Genomic DNA, 17967 nt, shown 5'->3' on the forward strand with positions numbered 1-17967 from the left:
GTGGGGCAGGGCCCAAGGATGTAATAAGGTGCTGTATGCTGTTTCAAGAATCTTAAATAGTGTCCTAGTCCGGGTGAGGACAGGCAGAACTTCCCCGAGGCCTGATGGAGAAGGCTTTGACCCTGACATGTGACAGTGAGGACAGGGAGGGGGGAGTTGGAGAGAACACAGCCTCCATTGACCAGCTGGGCAGCTGGCCTAGGGAGAGTCCTGCAGACTTGTTCTAGGAGGGGGCTCTGGTGAAGTGGGAAGGGATCTAAGAGAAGGAGAGCCAGAAGCTGCAAAAAGGGAGGCCCAAGAGTGAGAGTGGGCGGTGACCTCCCTGTGCCTTGAGTCAACTTCATGCCTGGCTGTCAGCCACCTCCGCATCCCAGCAGGAGCATGCACCTTCCGGTTTCTTCAAGTCTCCTGTCCTGCAATGCCAGGAGACTTGGCTTCCGGCTGGAGCAAGCCCTTGCTGCTTGGCATCTAAGTCTTCTCAGCTCATAGAATTCTCTGTCTTCCAGTCAGGATAGGGCTCCCGTGGATCCCACATCTCCCTCCCGCTGATATTCATTCTTCAACAAAACCTCTTCAGAGTCTCGCTGTCTCCTTACCGGACTTGGACTTTGCGGAGCCTACTTCCGGTTTACAGTGGTCCACTTCCGGCCCACAGGCTCCCTCAGTGGTCTGTGATGTTGGAACCTCCCAAACAGCCTTGTTGCTCTGGAGACCCACTTTGCCCACCTCCCGACTTCCAGAAGGCCAGTCCTAGGTGTAGATCTGGGTTGCTCTCCCAAAATTCACACACTGAAGCCTTATTGCTCAGTTCCACGAAGTGTAGACCTGTTGGAAGAAGTATCTGTCCTTGATGTTTTGTTTGGCGGCCCTGGCAAACCGAGCCAGCATGCAAGGGTGGCCAAGTGTTGCTGTCTTCATCTCTCCATTTCCTGAGCCAGAAAGCCTGCCTGTCCCACAGATGGAATTCAGTAAACAGTGGTAGTTTGGGTACATAAGAGGACATCTTTCCAAAATCAATGGCTACTGTTTTGGGTCATTTGATACTTTAAAAGTGTGTGTGTGTGTGTGTGTGTGTGTGTGTTCGAGTGCGTGCGTGTGCGCGTGTTCGGGGTGGGGGGTGGGGGTGGATGTTGACGATACAGAGAAGAAAACTACAGAAGCCCAGGCCTCCCAGATCTGCTTAGGGAAGGCATCAACCCATCCATAGTTGTCAGATGCGAGGATGCTGGGTGGCCTTGTAACACTGCCAGGGACTGTTCTGAGCCAGCAATAATTTGTATTTTCTTTGTGGAAGCCAGTAAGCAAGATGGCCTTTTGTCTTCCCTGTCCTCAGAGGGTGACAGTCTGGGGCTATGACAAGATCTGAGCTACAAGGAGGTGTCCTTAAGCATGGTCTAAGAAGAGGACCTGGCAGTCCCCTCTCACACTGACTAAAGCCAGCCAGTTAGAACGCTTCAGTCATTCTATGACTTCAGAGGTCCTGCCCTCACCCTTGTAGCTTGCAGCCACCTTCTTTTGGTGTAGGAGGTCAGTGTCACATTGTAAAGCAGTCCTGTAGTCCTAGGTCTGTGAGGAGAAACTGAAGCCTCCTGCCCAGCTTGCCGCCACTCTCTGCTGTGGAGGGGAGCCATGTTGGCAGTGCATCTGTCAGCTGTCAACCCTGCAGGCAGCGCAGCCCGCCAACATCTTAACTGCAACCTCATGAGAGCGGCTCGTGGCCAGAAGCACCCAGCCAAGCTGTTTCCAAGCGCCTATCCTTAGGGACTGTGGGAAGCTGAGCTCCCTGCTGCAGGAAGCTGCTGAGCTGGAGAGGCAATGGGTACCGACCTAATACCACCTGGAGATTGACTAGCTCCACTCAAGTCTGCTCACTGCCAACCAATTACCCCGGACATAGCCCAGCCTCCGATTCATTCGGAGTTTGCTCTCTCTCACCAAAGCACCTTTGGCTTCACCCACAGGGCTCTTGTCACTACACTCAGGATCCCGACCACTTGATTTTCTCATGGACTTCTGTTCTAGACCCTGTGGCTTCTTGCCATGTGGGGCACCCTCTCTTTTCTCTCAACAGTCTTCCCCTCAGACCCAGCATGGTAGTGCCTCTCTGTTGTAGTTCAGGGTTCTGAATCATCACACCCAGGACAGAGACATCCAAAAAAGCCTCATCACTTCCCTCTCTTCAGTTGGCCCCTCCATCTCAATAGACCTGCCTCTTAGGGAAGTGTCTGGTGGAGTTAGCACTGAGACTAGGTTTCATCAATGAATGAATGAATGAATGAATGAATGAATGAATGAATCTGTCAATGAGTGAAGGATTCTGTCAATGAATGAAGGAATCTGTCAATAAATAAATGAGTAAATTAGCCTGAACCCAGCCACAGCTCTTTGTCCGTGACTCTGAGCAGGCCTCTGTGCCTCTCTGGGCTTGTGTTTCTCAGACTGTGTAACCAAGGGTCTAACTGGCTGTCTGTGTTTATTACAAACACAGAGTCAAGCTGAGGTTGTCTGTATGAGTCTACAGCCCCAGTAAGGCAGGAGGGTCATGAAGAGACCAGTCTAAACTATACAGCGAGTCTGAGGCCAGCCCAGAACACATGCTGAATCCCTGTCTCCAAAAACAAAACCGTCTCCATGGTTTCCAGTCCTAAGCCTGGTGCTCTCACCCTTTTGGGGATCAGTGCACTCATGTAGAGCACTCTGGTGGTCATTCACTCTTGTGAGCAGCATGTAGCTTCTCAGGCCCCTTCCTAAATGGAAGTCCTGAGATGTTGCCTTATCAGGCCCCAAGGGTGGAAGCAGAACCCAGGGCTCTGGAGGACTTTGCTAGGGGGAATCCAACGGAGGGGAGACACAGACTGGAAGGAGACTGAGTGCCCTTCCTGAAGTGGAAACTTCCGGTTTCTTTGGAAAGTCAGTTGTGCCAAATGATGTTTTTGCTGGGGCACACATGTGAAAGAATGTTTCCTGAAGCAGTCGCAGGTGAAAGGATGGATGATGTTTAGAGAGAATATAAATATGACCCCACAGACAGTGGGCTATGCTGGATGGTATTGGTATGTGTTACCATTCTTTACTGGTTACCATTTGTCATGGATTCATAGAGAGAAATGCACCAAAAAACTTCTAGTGGTGTTCTGGCAGCTCCTTTTTTTGTTTGTTTGTTTTTGTTTTTGTTTTTCGAGACAGGGTTTCTCTGTGTAGCCTGGAACTAGCTCTATAGACCAGGCTGGCCTCTAACACAGAAATCCGCCTGCCTCTGGTTCTGGCAGCTTCTTGCCACTTCCTAGGACTCAAGGCGAATGGCAGAGTGAAGTGGATGTTTCTGGATATGTCAGCTGAAACAGACTCACGTGGTGTTTCGTTGAGGCAAGACACGTGATATTTGGAGGGACTATAAATAGGACTCAGCGGACAGTGATGGTGTGCTTGCATAGCTAGCTTTGCCACACTTCATTGGTCTCGAGTCTTTGTCTTCACAGATCTTCATTTCATGGAGAAAGGCACCACAGAGAATTTCTCCCGGCATTCCTGCTGGTCCTGGTCACTCCTGTTGACTCCTGCCAATTCGGTGGAGGCCTGGCTGTTTCTTCTGGATCGTGTCACCGCTGCTGGTTCCTGTTTGCTATCCTGACACTACTGAACTGGACTGCTGGTATCCTGACAAATGGAGATTGGAATTGCCCCAAGAAGCTACTTCTAAACAGACTACAACAGAGCCTCATGGTTTCTTCTGGATTGACCTGCGGTTGCTGATTCGTGAAAGGTGTTTGCGAGTGTACCGAGCTACCACTGCTGATTTGTGTGAACTAAACTGCTGAAAATCTTTACAACACAGATTGGATTTGCTCTAAGGAACTATGTCTAAACAGGCCCACATCCTCCTTTGCCCTATTAACCTTTCCACTACCTCGGTGGGTGGTGGGCTATAAGGGAGGTCAAAGCAATTAAGAACCCTTATTAAAAGTAGGTTTTGAAAAATTTAAGCCTACACCTTCCTGAGTGGACTGAGGATGAAGGAAACCAATGAGAGCCGAGGCTGCAGCTGTACCAGGCAAGTTGACCCTCCACCTGGGGCTGAGTTCCTATGTGGGAGCCTGAGGCCCCAGCATGTGCTGGCCCCACCCTGTTCCCCATCCTGCAAGGTACAGCATGGACAGCATCAGTCCCACTTTCAACGCTACAGGGAAGAGGTCTGGGGTGTCTGGGGAGGTTCTAGAGCCATACCCTCCCCACTATAATGTCCTGCAATCCCACGAAGTCCTGAGACATAACAAACCCTTCATCTCTTAAGTTGATTCTGCCAGACACTGGTTCACAGGAAGGCAAGAGTAGTTAATACAGCTTTGTTACTATTGTTTTGGTTTTGGAGACAGAGTGTTCCTACATAGCTTGAGCTGATATTGAACTCTCGATCCTCCTGCCTCCACCTCCTGGGTACTAGTATTTCAGATGTACTTGCCTTATGCCTAACTCATCATCAGTTTGATAGGCAGATGAGCTTATCTCTGTCTCTTTGTTTACAGCTCAAGGTTTATGCTTTTGTCTCTTCTTCTAGTTTGTTGGACCCTGTGTCTTAGTTAGGGTTTTACTTCTGTGAACAGATACCATGACCAAGGCAAGTCTTATAAGGACAACATTTAATTGGGGCTGGCTTACAGGTTCAGAGGTTCAGTCCATTATCATGAAGGTGGAAGCATGGCAGCATCCAGGCAGGCATGGTGCAGGCAGAGCTGAGAGTTCTACATCTTCATCTGATGGCGGCTAGACTTCCAGTCAGCTAGGATGAGGGTTTTATAGCCCATACCCACAGTGACACGCCTACTCCAACAGGGCCACACTTCCTAATAGTGCCACTCCCTAGGCTGAGCAGATAGAAATCATCACAGTGTGAAATGCTTACATGGTTAAAACTCAAGGCCATATAAACACATCCCCAGAGAAGTTCACCCCCAGATCTTCCCTTCTCAATATGTTTCTGGTTTATCCTTCCTTTCTTTTGTGTAATTAAGTTAATATGTGTGTTTTCTGTTTTGAAATTTTTCTTTCTTTATTTTTATTTGTGTGTGTGTTTGTGTCTGTGTCTGTGTGTGTGTGTGTGTGCAACATGAGTGCAGTGCCTGTCAGTGGAGACCAGAAGAGAGTGTCAGATCTCCTGATCCCCCAGAGCTGGAGTGAAAGGTGCCTGTGAGCCACCTGCTGTAGGTGCGGGCCTTGGGCTTGGATCTTCTCAAAGGGCAACCAGTGCTCTTAACTGCTGAGCCATTGCTTCAGCCCCCTTTTCTGCATTCTTAAGCAAAACGTGGTATACGTTTATATTTTATTTTTTTACCTAATAGCAGGCACTAGAAATCCCTCACTACAGAGATCTTCTTGCTTTCCTGGCTACGTCAGCTCTCCTGCGTGGCACCTTTCAGTAGTGTCATGGTTAATCTTCCTCATCAACTTGATGGGAATGAGACTCAGGGAAGGTTCACCTCTGGGTGTGCGTGGAGGGAGTTTTAGAGAAGATTAGCTAAGGGGAAAGCCCTTCCCTACAAGTGGGTCACCCTGGTCCACAGGCTGGTGGCCTGGCTGGATTCTAAGAGCGAAAAGAAGAAATAAGCTGAGCCCTGACACACACCCCTCTCTGCTCTGCACCAGGAGAGACAAATGGCTTTCATGCTCCTGCCTTTTGCTACCAGGCTTCCCCTCCGGGATGGGCCGTGTCCTGTGAAGTCATGGGTCAAAATAAGCCTTCCCTCCCATAAGTGGCATCTTAAGTGTGTTTGGACTGTTGCGGCCTGCCCGCAGTCCACAACACGAACGGTTCAACTGAGAATGGCAGTTCGCTGAAAAGAGAGGAATCTAGACGGGGCGGAAGAAAGAATGGAGCTAAGACAAATCCTGATCAAAGCTCAATTTTACTATTTCCAGACACTCAGTTATAAAGGAAGGGGGAGGGAACCCAATATCCCGCCAAGTAACTCAGGGTCCAGTAGCAGGACGAACACGTGTGTGCCTCCAGGCAGCAAAGGCAGGTTCCAACAGTAGGCGTGGCAGGACGAATGAGCAGGTAGCTCCACCTTTGAGCAAGCAGGTTCCAGGCTGGGGGAAGGGAGGCCACATTTCCTCCCATTAGTTAACAAAACAAAAATAAAAAAGGGGGTGGCCTGAGGCAGAAAAATTATCTATGTTCAATAGTTCTGCCTGAGTTTTTTAGGGCTAAAGAAAAAACCTGTTTCCGTGGGATTCCCTAACTTTTTTAATGGTAAACTGTATCTGGCTAAGACTGTCTTTAAAGCACTGACAGAATAGCAGCGCTGGGCTGTAGGCTCTGACTTTATAATGCTAATTAGTGCTGAATAGGTAGCTACCTGTTTGCATTTTAAGTAGGGCGTTGGAACCCTGGCTGAGTTTAACTAAACAATTTTAGAATAACACTGAGCTGATAATTATCCGCAATTTTGGGTGAAAGGCAGGGGAAACAGTGAGAAGGGGTTAAGACCAGCTCTTTAGTAAAAGGCCAGTTGGCTTTTTTATTTGGGTGGGAGGCAGTGAAGGGCTTGCCCTTACGACAGCAAGGTTTCCAACCTCTCTCCCCCCTATTAATTAAGTTTAAATAGGCAATGCTTAACAGAGGTGATCAAATGATTCTTTTCATCCATAGATGAGTGGGCCTTTAACCTTGACTTGGGTGGACATTGACCTGATTCCTCCCGTGAGCATTATAACAACTCACATCTGTGGCTCTTGGTATCTTTTGGGGAGGGGAGGCAGAGCCTTAAGTATTTTTGGTTTTTAGCTGGAGTCAGATACCAACCTCTTACAAATCAGGTGTGTCGCACAGGGAACTCAGAAACGGTCAAGCTGGACCTTCCCTCCGCAGTAATCTCCTGTGCCAAGCGGTACCCATACTGTATTCATATGATTATGAATCAGTAGCGCAGTTCTGAGTTAATGCGCGGTCTCTATATGAGACTTGTCAACCTCAGATTTAGCAAGGCCTAGACAAGAATTATGTCAGTATTAACACCATTAATTTTGGTTAAAATAGGAGGTGAAAGTCTTTCCTCTTCATACCTGTTATTCCCTAGCCTGAGGAACTAAGGACACCTTGCAGTAACAGCAAGGGTGGAAAGCCAGAGGCCAGCTAAGGGACTAAGCCCATCTCTATCAAAATAAGAACTAATCTCTGTAAATATATATGAAATTTCTACTTCCCTAGATCTCCTGGTAAATCTAAATCTTATCTTAGACTGAAAAGCCACATGCTGGGATGTCCTTGGAAGGGAGATTAGCAGTACCACCTGTTTGCTCTTAGGGGCGGAGAACTGGAGAATGTAGATTGACCTGCTTGAGAAAAGGAAGAATTCTAAACAATGAGAGTGTAGCAATGTAAGTTTTCTGTTTGGAGAAGTCAAGGTACTTTATTTAGATGCAAATTGTAAAACTAAAACTAATCTTTGGCCTCCTGTAGGGGAATTGGCTCAGAGGAAAACAGTTTTTTTTTTTTTTTTTTGAGAGCTTCCACTCCCAGCTGAAATCTAAGCACAAGAGGAATTTTAGTCTTTAGAATGATACTTACGAGAAGAGACAGAATCTGTGTTTACCTGATGAATTAATCTCTCTGGTAGCCACCGTGCTTCATCTTCATCTCATGAAAAAACACAAACCGAGCCTCTTCCCCAGATTAGAACTGGATCTGGACCCTTCCATTTATTAGTCAGGGCGTCCTTCCATTTTACCAATGCATAAGAATTAGAAGTAACTGGGTGCCAGTGGCGTTCTGCTGCAGACTGACCTTTAATGTCAGTTTGCAAAAAGTTTAGGACAAATAAGGTGAAGGCAAGATGAGCCTTTGGTGACCTTGGGGGATATGCTCTGAATTAACTTTGCTAGGTAATTTAGAATATAGGAATCTCTAATAATTGAACTGAATATTAGACCAGTCTAAGATTGAGTTAGAATGGCTGGTCACACTGAAGAAGAGTGAAAAATCATTATGACTCTATTAAATGACTAATTTTACTAAGTCTGAATATACAGTCTCTGATGTACTATTGCCATAAAGTTAAAAGGCTAGAAGCTAGTCTAAACTGGAAAAATGACAAGCAAGGATTTAAGGTAAACTTCCCTTGAGAAGCATTAGTTAATAAAATACTTTCCACTTAGGGAACAATATATACTGAAAGATTAAAACTTTTGGCTTCTTGTAAAGAAGCAGAAACAATAAACATTTTTCTTACATAATGTAACGCTATATTAGCCATACGTAGAGGCAAAATTTTCTAGTGATTACCAGTTTACTAGAAGCAAAAATCTTTGAATTTAAGCATTATTTTAAACATCTGAATAGATCTGTAACACTGTTAAAAAGAAATTTTCTTGAACACAGGGAAAAACTTTTTTAGGCATTGTTTGCAAAACAAAAGAAAGGGCCACAAGCCGCTCTGGGACTGCCCAGAGCCCTGTATTGACTCAAAGGTAAAATACTTTTTAATCTGAGCATTAATCTTAAATTTGCAATCAAACTGCAAGCTGCAGTCAATGGAACAATGGCAGTTTTAACCATAATTTTTAAGTTTTTGTGCAAGGTTAGGATAATATCTACAACTTTGGGAAAGCAAAACCTATGTTTAAAACAATTTATCACTGTTAAAATCAATATTAGAAGCATTACTATCATATTACGAAGTTTGGATATCAATTAATACCTATGAATACCTATTAAAGCAAGCTTTAACGCTTTAATAAAGAGGCATTGCTTTATAGCTTATCTTAAATTTTACTATTTAGGATAGGAACCACATTAATCATTATCTAAACTAGAAATATCTTAAGAGACTCAGCCTCTGAAGCTTAATCTCAAACTTTAACTCGCTTCAGGGCCTCACCAACTTTCTCCCAGGTTCCACAATCTATCGTTTCTTCTTCTTTGAACCATGGACAACAGCTATCTATCTTATCTAAAAAATTTCTTACTAATTGTACTTCAAGCCTTACTCCTTTGGCCCGAAGCAACTCCTGAAAGCTAAAAACAACCACCTGATCCATGACTTTGAACCCTTCCTTCTTCCACCTAAGCAGCTTTCTAAAAAGCTGCGGCACACCGCCTGTCTCCGTATCTAGTTCCGATTAACGAACTACTGACCCCAAGCAGAAACAGTGTTGGGTCAGCACTGATTCAAACTTGATTCGTATCCTACCGCATCCTCAGCAACACTTTACAAAACTGAAATTTTAGGCTAGCGCTAGCATGTGTACCTGTCCGTTGCTCCGATGCTCCTCCGATACGAAGATCCTTTCCTTTCTTGTGGAGCTCCACACAGCAGTCGTTTCTCTTAGCATCCCTCTGCCATTCTTCAGGTCCCAGTTCTGGCGCCAACTGTTGCAGCCTGCCCGCAGTCCACAACACGAACGGTTCAACTGAGAATGGCAGTTCGCTGAAAAGAGAGGAATCTAGACGGGGCGGAAGAAAGAATGGAGCTAAGACAAATCCTGATCAAAGCTCAATTTTACTATTTCCAGACACTCAGTTATAAAGGAAGGGGGAGGGAACCCAATATCCCGCCAAGTAACTCAGGGTCCAGTAGCAGGACGAACACGTGTGTGCCTCCAGGCAGCAAAGGCAGGTTCCAACAGTAGGCGTGGCAGGACGAATGAGCAGGTAGCTCCACCTTTGAGCAAGCAGGTTCCAGGCTGGGGGAAGGGAGGCCACATTTGGTCACAACCACTAGAAAATTACTGACAGATGGATATTTGAGCATTTCCAACATGTCGCTATTACAAACTCAGGGAATAAACTGTGCATCAGACTTCTTCTTTTTTTTTTTTTTTTTTTTCTTTCCAGAGACAGGGTTTCTCTGTATAGCCCTGGCTGTCCTGGAACTCACTTTTGTAGACCAGGCTGACCTCGAACTCAGAAATCCACCTGCCTCTGCCTCCCAAGTGCTGGGATTAAAGGCGTATGCCACCACCACCCGGCTCAGACTTCTTTATATTTACAGAATTATCTTGTTTGGATATGACCTAGAAGTGAAAGACCTGCACTGTGGGGAAGAGTGAGTGCTAGATGGTTCGTTTTGTGAGACATTCCTAGGCCTATGGTCAGGCTTCTGCAACAGTAAGAAAGTGAGAGATGAGGATAACATGCAGAAAGGGGGTTTACTTGGCTCGTGATTTCAGAATTTCAGCCCACAGTCATCTGGCCTGGGTACCTTTGGGCTTGTGGTGAAGAGGAACCTAGTGGCAGAGGGTATCATATAGCAAAGGCAAGATGCTCATCTCATGAGAGTGGTCAAAGAGGGAAGAGAGGGGCCTGGAGAGATGGCTCAGCGAGTAAGAGCACTGACTGCTCTTCCGAAGGCCCTGAGTTCAAATCCTAGCAACCACATGGTGGCTCACAACCATTGGTAATGAGATCTGACACCCTCTTCTTGTGTGTCTGAAGACAGCTACAGTGTACTCATATACATAAAATAAATAGATCTTTTTAAAGAAAAGAGGGAGGGGAAGAGAGATGGGGAGGGGAAGAGGAGTTGGATTTCCTTCCAGGATCCTTCTGTGACCTCAAACCTCCTAGGTCCTCACCCCCTGTCTTAGTTACTGTTCTCCTGCTGTGAAGAGACACCATGATGAAGGTATCTTATAAAAGAAAGTGTTTAATGTGTAGGCTTCTTATGGTTTTAGGTGAGCCCATGAACATCATGGTAGGGAGCACGGTGCCAGGCGGATGGGCTGGCATGATGCTCGAGCAGAAGCCGAGAGCTTACACCCTGATTCAAAAGTTGGAGGCAGAGGGTTGGGGCTGGCATGAGTGTTTGAAACTTTAAAGGCCACTCCTCGTTTCCAGTGGCTCCTCCAACCAGGCCACACCTCCTGATCCTTCCCAAAACAGTTCCACCAAGTAGGGACCAGCCATTCAAATATAAGAGCCCATTCTCATTCAGACCACCACACCTCCTAAAGGCTCCACCTCATAGAACAGCACCTGGCTGGAGGCCAAGCCTTTCACACAGGCCCACTGCCACCATCCACAGTGTGACAGTGCCCAGTGCCAGGATTTGGAGCCTTTGCCAGCATGATGGGTGAGGAGTTGTTTGTCAGTGTGGCCTGGGTTTACATTCTCTCTGTGTCTGTGTCCCAGGACACATGCTGGATAATCCCAAATAGCACCGCCACCCTGAGTCATAAGCTTGCTTCCTAGCTCTTTGGAGGCTGGTAGCTGTGGCTGCCTACCACATCTTCAGAGTCAGCCAAGTCTGCACAGGGTCATAATGTCATAGGATTACAGTTTCTCATGTCCCTTTCTTTAGGTCCTTGAATGCAGTCAGTTCTGTCCCAACTCCTCTCCCTACAGAGAGACAAAGTGATCTTCTACTGAGAATATGCGCTTGCATACACACACACACACACACACACACACACACACGGGGTGGGGGTGGGGGACTCTAAGTGATGAAGAGCATGGTGCAGCCTCTGAGAAATGCTAGAGCCCTGACTGCCTGCAGGGTTCAGAGGCCACCCTGGTTGAGGAATGACAGGGCCAGGTTGAGGATGCAGGGGCTGCTGGAGAGAGCTGGGTCAGTAGACCCAGGATTTCTATGGACCTCTTGGCTCAAGGTCATTAGCTTCCCTGCTTGGTTGCCTGGATGACCTGCCTAAAACTCAGAGGTAACCATGGCACTCCAGGAAGATGAACTTCTTCCAGATTTCCAAGATGGTAAACTTGTTGGGGTGGGAGCCCCCTACTTTTCCAATGGAACCTCTGACTACTGACTACCCACCTAATGCACTCTTATCCATCCACCCGACTACCCATCCACCTATCCACCTACTATTCATTTATCCAGCAACCTACCCACTCATCCACCCACCCACCAATCTGGCTGCCTGTGTGTCCACATGCTTACCCATCCACCTATATATCTACCCACCTACTCACCCATTCATTCCCCATCAATCCATCCACCCATCCATCAATCCTTCATCATCCTTCCACCCATCTACCATATATCCAACTACTATTCATCTATTCTCTAACCTACCTATCCATTCTTTCACCAACCTGACCAACCCACCCATCTGCCCACCCACACATCCATCTATTTTCTACCTGCCCACCCAACAGTCTCCATTGCTTACCTATCGGTACTTCACAATCCCTCTCTTAGCTCAATGTGACCAACAGTAAACTATTCTGTTCCCTGGAGTTTTTGTGGACCGGGTTTTCTGGAGCAGCTTCACGGGGTGGCCCTGGCCCAGGGTCATGCATGGAGTGACCATCAGGTTGCCAGCCTGAATGCAGCCATTCAAAGGCTTGCCTAGGGTGAGGACCCATGTGAAGATGGCTCCCCAAGTGTTGACCAATAGCAGCAGCCCTTAGGCTGCCTTGTCTGAGCAGGTGCACAGGGACACTTGAGTGTACTAGCCACATGATGTTGGGTATCCCCCTGGCACAGAGCCACAGTGTCTTTAATGACATCATCTTGAAGGGCATACTTTACCTGCCTTCATGTTGAGACCTCAGTCTCAAAGTCTAGCCCACACTGTTGGCCTTATTCCCTCAATGAGAAGAGTAAGAAATCTGTGAGCATCTTTTAACATCGCCACACTATACTAAACAGATATTTATTGAGCACCTACTGTTTGCCTGTCCCTGAGAACTGCTCACAGTCCGGAATCTACAAGAGCAGAGCATACGGAATGAGTGTTGTGGATGTCTGCTGTGTGCAGGGGCCACATGAATGAGCAGGTGAACAGCTGTGAGCTCTGGTGAGCTGGGGAACAGGCACCCCAAGTTTGAGATCTAGGCCCACTCAATTGGTAGTCTTTTTAACTTTCTGTCTGCCCGGTTTGATCCACTGCCAGTCTTGACACTGATGCAGCCATACCAGAGCTCTGTCTCTCCCTCACATGTTCATTCAGCAAATGACATTTATAGACATAGAGCCCCTTTCTGACTTTATACAACTGGCCTGCAATGACCAGCCACAGACATTGTCTCCTTGGCTTCGAATGTCTTCTCCTTTCTCCCCACAGCGAGCTTCTATTTCTCCTTCCAAACCCTTTCTCTGAGAAACCCTCTCTGACTGTCAAGTGACCCCTAGGAGGTTTGGTTGGGTTCCCTCCTCTAGACTCCAACCCTGTTTATGCCCACAGCCCAGCTCTGTGATGTTGCCTCCTTCAGCAGTAGGTGAACTCCTGAGGGAGCCAGAAGCTCTGAGCATCAGAACCGAGAAGGATGGACTTAGGCCACTAGGGCAGGTTTCCCAGAGGTCTTGGTCCTTCAAAAAACAGTAGACATTATGAAAAGGTTCCCTCCTGGGAGAGGGTGGGGTTGTGGATGTGGGGGGACCTGGGCATGTGTGCGGGGTGAGGGAGGCAGGAAGACCTAAGTAGGCTGTACTCCTCTCTCCCCTTCCTCCCTCAGTTGGCAGCTACCTCTCCAGACGAAGAGGGACACAGCCTACAGGCCCTAGAGTCCATTGTGTGAATCAGACATGGAGTGTGTCCTACAATTACAAGGCAGCGCTGGGGTAGAAGGGAAAGAGAAGTTGCAGGTTATGGGGCCCCAAAGGCTAGAGCCCGAGGAAGTGCAGGGATGACTTAGCAGCCCCAGAGCCTGTGGGATGCACACTCCAGGCTGGTAATCTCTGGTCCTAGCTGCTCCCCAACACTACCACCACCCAGCAGTTTGGGGGATCTCAGGGGAGGCTCCCTTTCATTCCCTTCTGACTCTTCATGCCTTGCAGGAAAAGCTCACGTCCCTTGTCTCTTGGCACAGGCTGGTCCACTTTACCTGTCATGCTTTTTCTCTGTTGTCTGTCATTTGTCAACACTTCCATTATCTTGAAATCTCAATTCCAGCCTTTGAGGAACTGAACACACCTCTTTTCTTCATAAATTGTTCTGCCTCAGGGTATGGTGTTACAGCCATAGAAAATGTCCCAGGGCACCTGCTCACAGGGGACTACCCACAAGGCTGGTCTTGAAGGCTCCCATAACTCTGGTTTTGACTTGAGGAGATTTCCATGTATTGTATTTGTCACTCGTTCAGTATCTACTCAGTCTCACAAGGACCTTAGAGGTGTGGCTTGTGTTTGCTTTTGCCAGGCCGGGATGGGACATAGGGCTTCCTCACACATGCTGAGCAAGTGCTGAATCACTCTCCCACACACCAGGGGTTTTGAGGCAAGACTCAGAGCTGAATCCTCAGCCCTGGGAACCTGTGTCTTCTTCCATGCCAGCCCACACTAACATTTCAAACCACAAATGACAAATGAATGGCAAGTCCGTGACCACTTGTGCTGACTGGTGGCATCTGCCTGTACTGTACATTGAGGTGGATTCTGAGGCTGCCTCTAGGTTTCATTGAAAGTTCTGTAATTGATTATTTATGTCTGTCACAGACAGGGAAGGGTAAGGGTATACATGACTGCCAAGTGTCTGGCATCCTTACAATCGGTACACGTATTTAGCAAAGGAGTTAATGAACTCTGAATCCCATGACATTCTCCCTAAATTTGGCAACCCCCTTTTCCTAAGGTGAACCTGTTCCCCTTGGTGAGGTGTCCTAGCACCTGGCCTCACAAGTCTCAAGGTCACAGGCAGAGCTGCCAGTTGCTTAAGACTTGTCATAGCCCAGGCTTGGTTTTCACCTTCCCAATGGATTATCTCAGGGGATCCTCTCAGTTCTCCTCCAGGAGCATCTGGGACCTCCACTGCCTGCTGAGGAAACTCTGGCTCTGAGAGGCATATGATCTTCTCAGGACCACCCAAGGACTCACCATCAGACACTCTTCCCATGTCGTCTCCCATCCTCCCACCAGCAGATGTCAGACAGGGCGGGGGTGGGGTTGATTTCTCCAGTGTAGCTTAGCAATTGGACACGGTTCAGTTCCTCACTGGCTTAACCAACCCTTGGGAATCCCCCTGGGAAGTCCTGAGGGACCATGTCCAGCCCAGAGCCCTGAACATTTGCTTCCCTGATGAAGCCCCACAGCAGTCCTGTGAGAAGTGGGGTTCTGAACACAAGAGGAATCTGAGGCTCAGAAGGGATTCTATGAGCTTAGACCAGATTGGAGTGTGTGTGTCTGTGTCTCTGTGTGTGGCTCTCTATGTGTGTATGTGTGTATGTCTGTGTATCTGTGTGCCTCTCTTTGTGTGTATGTGTGGATCTGGGTGTCTGTGTATCTGTGTATGAATGTGTATGTGTCTGTATGTCTGTGTGTCGATCTATGTCTGTGTATCTGTGTGTGTCTGTCTCTGTGTGTGTGTGTGTCTGCATATGTGTATGTTTGTGTCTGGGTCTGTGTATATGTCTGGGCATGTGTCTGTGTGTGTCTGTGTATGTGTGTTTCTGTATATCTGTGTGTGTGTTTGTCTTTCTGTGTGTGTCTCTCTGTGCATGTCTGTGTCTATGTATATGTGTGTATCTGTGTGTGCCTGTGTCTGTGTATATGTTTATGTGTATGTCTGTGGCTATGTGTCTATGTGTGTGTATCTATGTGTATCTGTGCCTATGTATATGTCTGTGTGTGTCTGTGTCTATGTGTGTGTGTTTATGTGTATTTATAGAAGTGCACACATGAGCAACCACACCCCTGGGTGCCTGTCAAACTGTCATGCCACATCCACACAGCACATTTTGGGAAGAACTACATAGGCATAGGGTGTGATGGCTGCTCAGAAGCCCAGCAGTGGATTGTACTGGCCCATGTCATTTAGAGTCCATTTCACGTCCTCTCCCCTCCTTCCTATCTAGTCTCCTCTTGGATGACCAGCTCTTCCTCATATGGACAGTTCTACTGGATTCCTGAGCACACGTAAGCTGGGCCTGATTGGATTGTCCTTCTAAGGCTTAAGGACAGTGACCCAGGCAAGAAGAATGTCTGGGACTCATGCAGGCAACACACCAAGGTAGTTAATGGAGTGGTTTCTAGAATGGAGGCCTTGTTCAATCCAGGAATGCAGCTCTCTACCCCCACCCCACCCCCCAGACTCTGCCTGGGGCTCTTCATCTCTCAAGTGTTGCCAGCGGCTGGGTCCGCCCCACAGTTTACTTGTGAGAGTGTCTGATGTGCAGAAAGTTCCATTTTAGTGTGCTCACGGCTTGAAGTCGTCCTCCAGGTTTTCAGGGGCTTCTAGATTATTCCCGACAGGGAGACTCCTGGAGCATCCTTCCCGGAGGAGAGACCCAAGCTTTCTCACAGACTCTGTAAGCTCCTAAGGCCTTTTCAATTCCATTTTCTCTGCTTATTTAATTCAGAATCCTTTCTGTCTCCCGTGATCCTGGAAAACTGACCCTTTTGTTACTTCTGTCTCGTTGCAGTCTGCGGAACTCACAACCCCACCTCCCAGCTGAATTCTGCACAGTAAACTGAAGGTTGTTTCTTCCCCTTAAACAAATGCATTCCTATGGGGCTGTTGGCAGAGTGTTTGCCGAGCGTGTACAAAGGCCCAGACCCACATAAAACACAAGTAGCAGCGCATGCCTGTGACCTCAGCACTTGGGAGGCAGAGGCAGAAGGGTCAGAAGGTCAAGGCCATCCTCAGCTGCATATGGAATTTTACCTCAGGGACACATAAGACCCTTCTCAAACAAAACAAAACAACAACAACAAAAGCCCCCCTCCCCCCTGCTTCTTAGGGAGGGGTTATCTGATGTTTGAATAACATCCCTAAGGAATGCTCGGAGCCCCACAGCATAGTAAGATTACTAGTTGGGGATCACTAGTCCCACAGGAAAGAAGGATTTGGGAAGGCTCCTAGCACAGGTTCTTGTGAAGAGACTAGATAATCAATGGGTGGGGTAGGGTGCGATGAGGGGGACATGACTGTGGATAAGCCTTAGAAGGGAAGCCTTTACCACCATGTCATCCTTTGGTCTCCACTTACTTGTTCCAATCTTTTTAAGCCACCCCCCTGGAGGCCTCCTGTGGCCTGTTCCCACTGCCTGGAATTCCATTTCCTGCAGCCCCTCTCTGTTCATTCAGGTCTCGTCATTCTTAATAAAATAATAATAATAATTTTTTCCTGAGTGTGTATCTGTGTACCATGTGTGCTCCTGGTGCCCTCTGAGGCTAAAGAGGGCATTAGATTCCCTTAGCAGGTGATTTTCACAACCATATGGCCATATGGGTGCTGGGAATTGAACCTGGGTCTTCGAGAAGAGTGGCCAAATCTCTCCAGCCCCCTTTCGGGAGTTTCTGGTCAACTCCATTCCTTTTCAGCAGTTAACTCATGGTTATTTTTTCTGTTCCTCTCATTCTTGTTCCCATTCCCCGTAGGTGACAACCCCCACCCCCTTTAACCGCCCCCCCCCAGGACAGGGAGTCTGTGTCGTTCTGGCTCAGTGCAGTATTTGATAATAAACCGCTCGATTCCAGAGTCATCCAACGGGAAAGCTACTACAGAGCACCTCAGGAGGGGGCTTCCAAACAGCCCACCTCTCCTTCCACTATTGGTTCCGTGTTAATGAGTCCACAGGCATGGTGGGTGTCTGGGGCACCCTGCCTCATAGCAATGTGGGTGTCTGTCATGGGGGCTTCAAGTTCTTGAAGGTTCTGTGTGTGTGTTAGCTGCCATCCCAAGCCTGACACTGGGCCGTCAGGACTGATGCTGACATCTACACCCCAATTCCAGGAAGGGGTGCTATCCTCACCAGCATCACCTCCACCACCTCCCTATTTTACAGGTGAAAAACTGAGGCTTAGGAGACAAAATGACTTGCAGATAGGAACAAGAAGCCAGCAGTCCTGGGTGGGGACGCTGGAGGGAGCGCTGGGCAGCGCCAGACACCCCTAGACTGTTCCGGTGGCCTCGGCAGGGGGTGCGGAGTGGACTGAACGTCCGGCTTCTGTCACCCGCAGCGGCGGCGGCAGCAGGGCGGCGCAGGGCAAGGCGTCGCACAAAGGGCCGCTGTCCCGCCGCCGCCCCGCCCCCCCCCACGGGGTGGCCCGCCTCTTCCCCCCTCCCTTTCGCCTC

At 48.1% G+C, this 17967-nt stretch overlaps 1 long non-coding RNA gene across 1 annotated transcript in view; it reads right to left on the minus strand.

Moving 5' to 3' along the window:
* LOC147005743 (uncharacterized) overlaps positions 1-9372 on the minus strand; it is a 152885-nt gene extending 143513 nt beyond the window's left edge. Inside the window, exon 1 of the long non-coding RNA XR_015045832.1 lies at positions 9244-9372. This is a non-coding gene — a long non-coding RNA (uncharacterized LOC147005743). The remainder of the gene's footprint in view (positions 1-9243) is intronic.
* Positions 9373-17967: the final 8595 nt, after the last annotated feature.

This window comes from Mus caroli, unplaced genomic scaffold (assembly GCF_978045245.1).
Source record: "Mus caroli unplaced genomic scaffold, Mus_caroli_1 scaffold_2, whole genome shotgun sequence".
Classification (NCBI taxonomy): domain Eukaryota; kingdom Metazoa; phylum Chordata; class Mammalia; order Rodentia; family Muridae; genus Mus; species Mus caroli.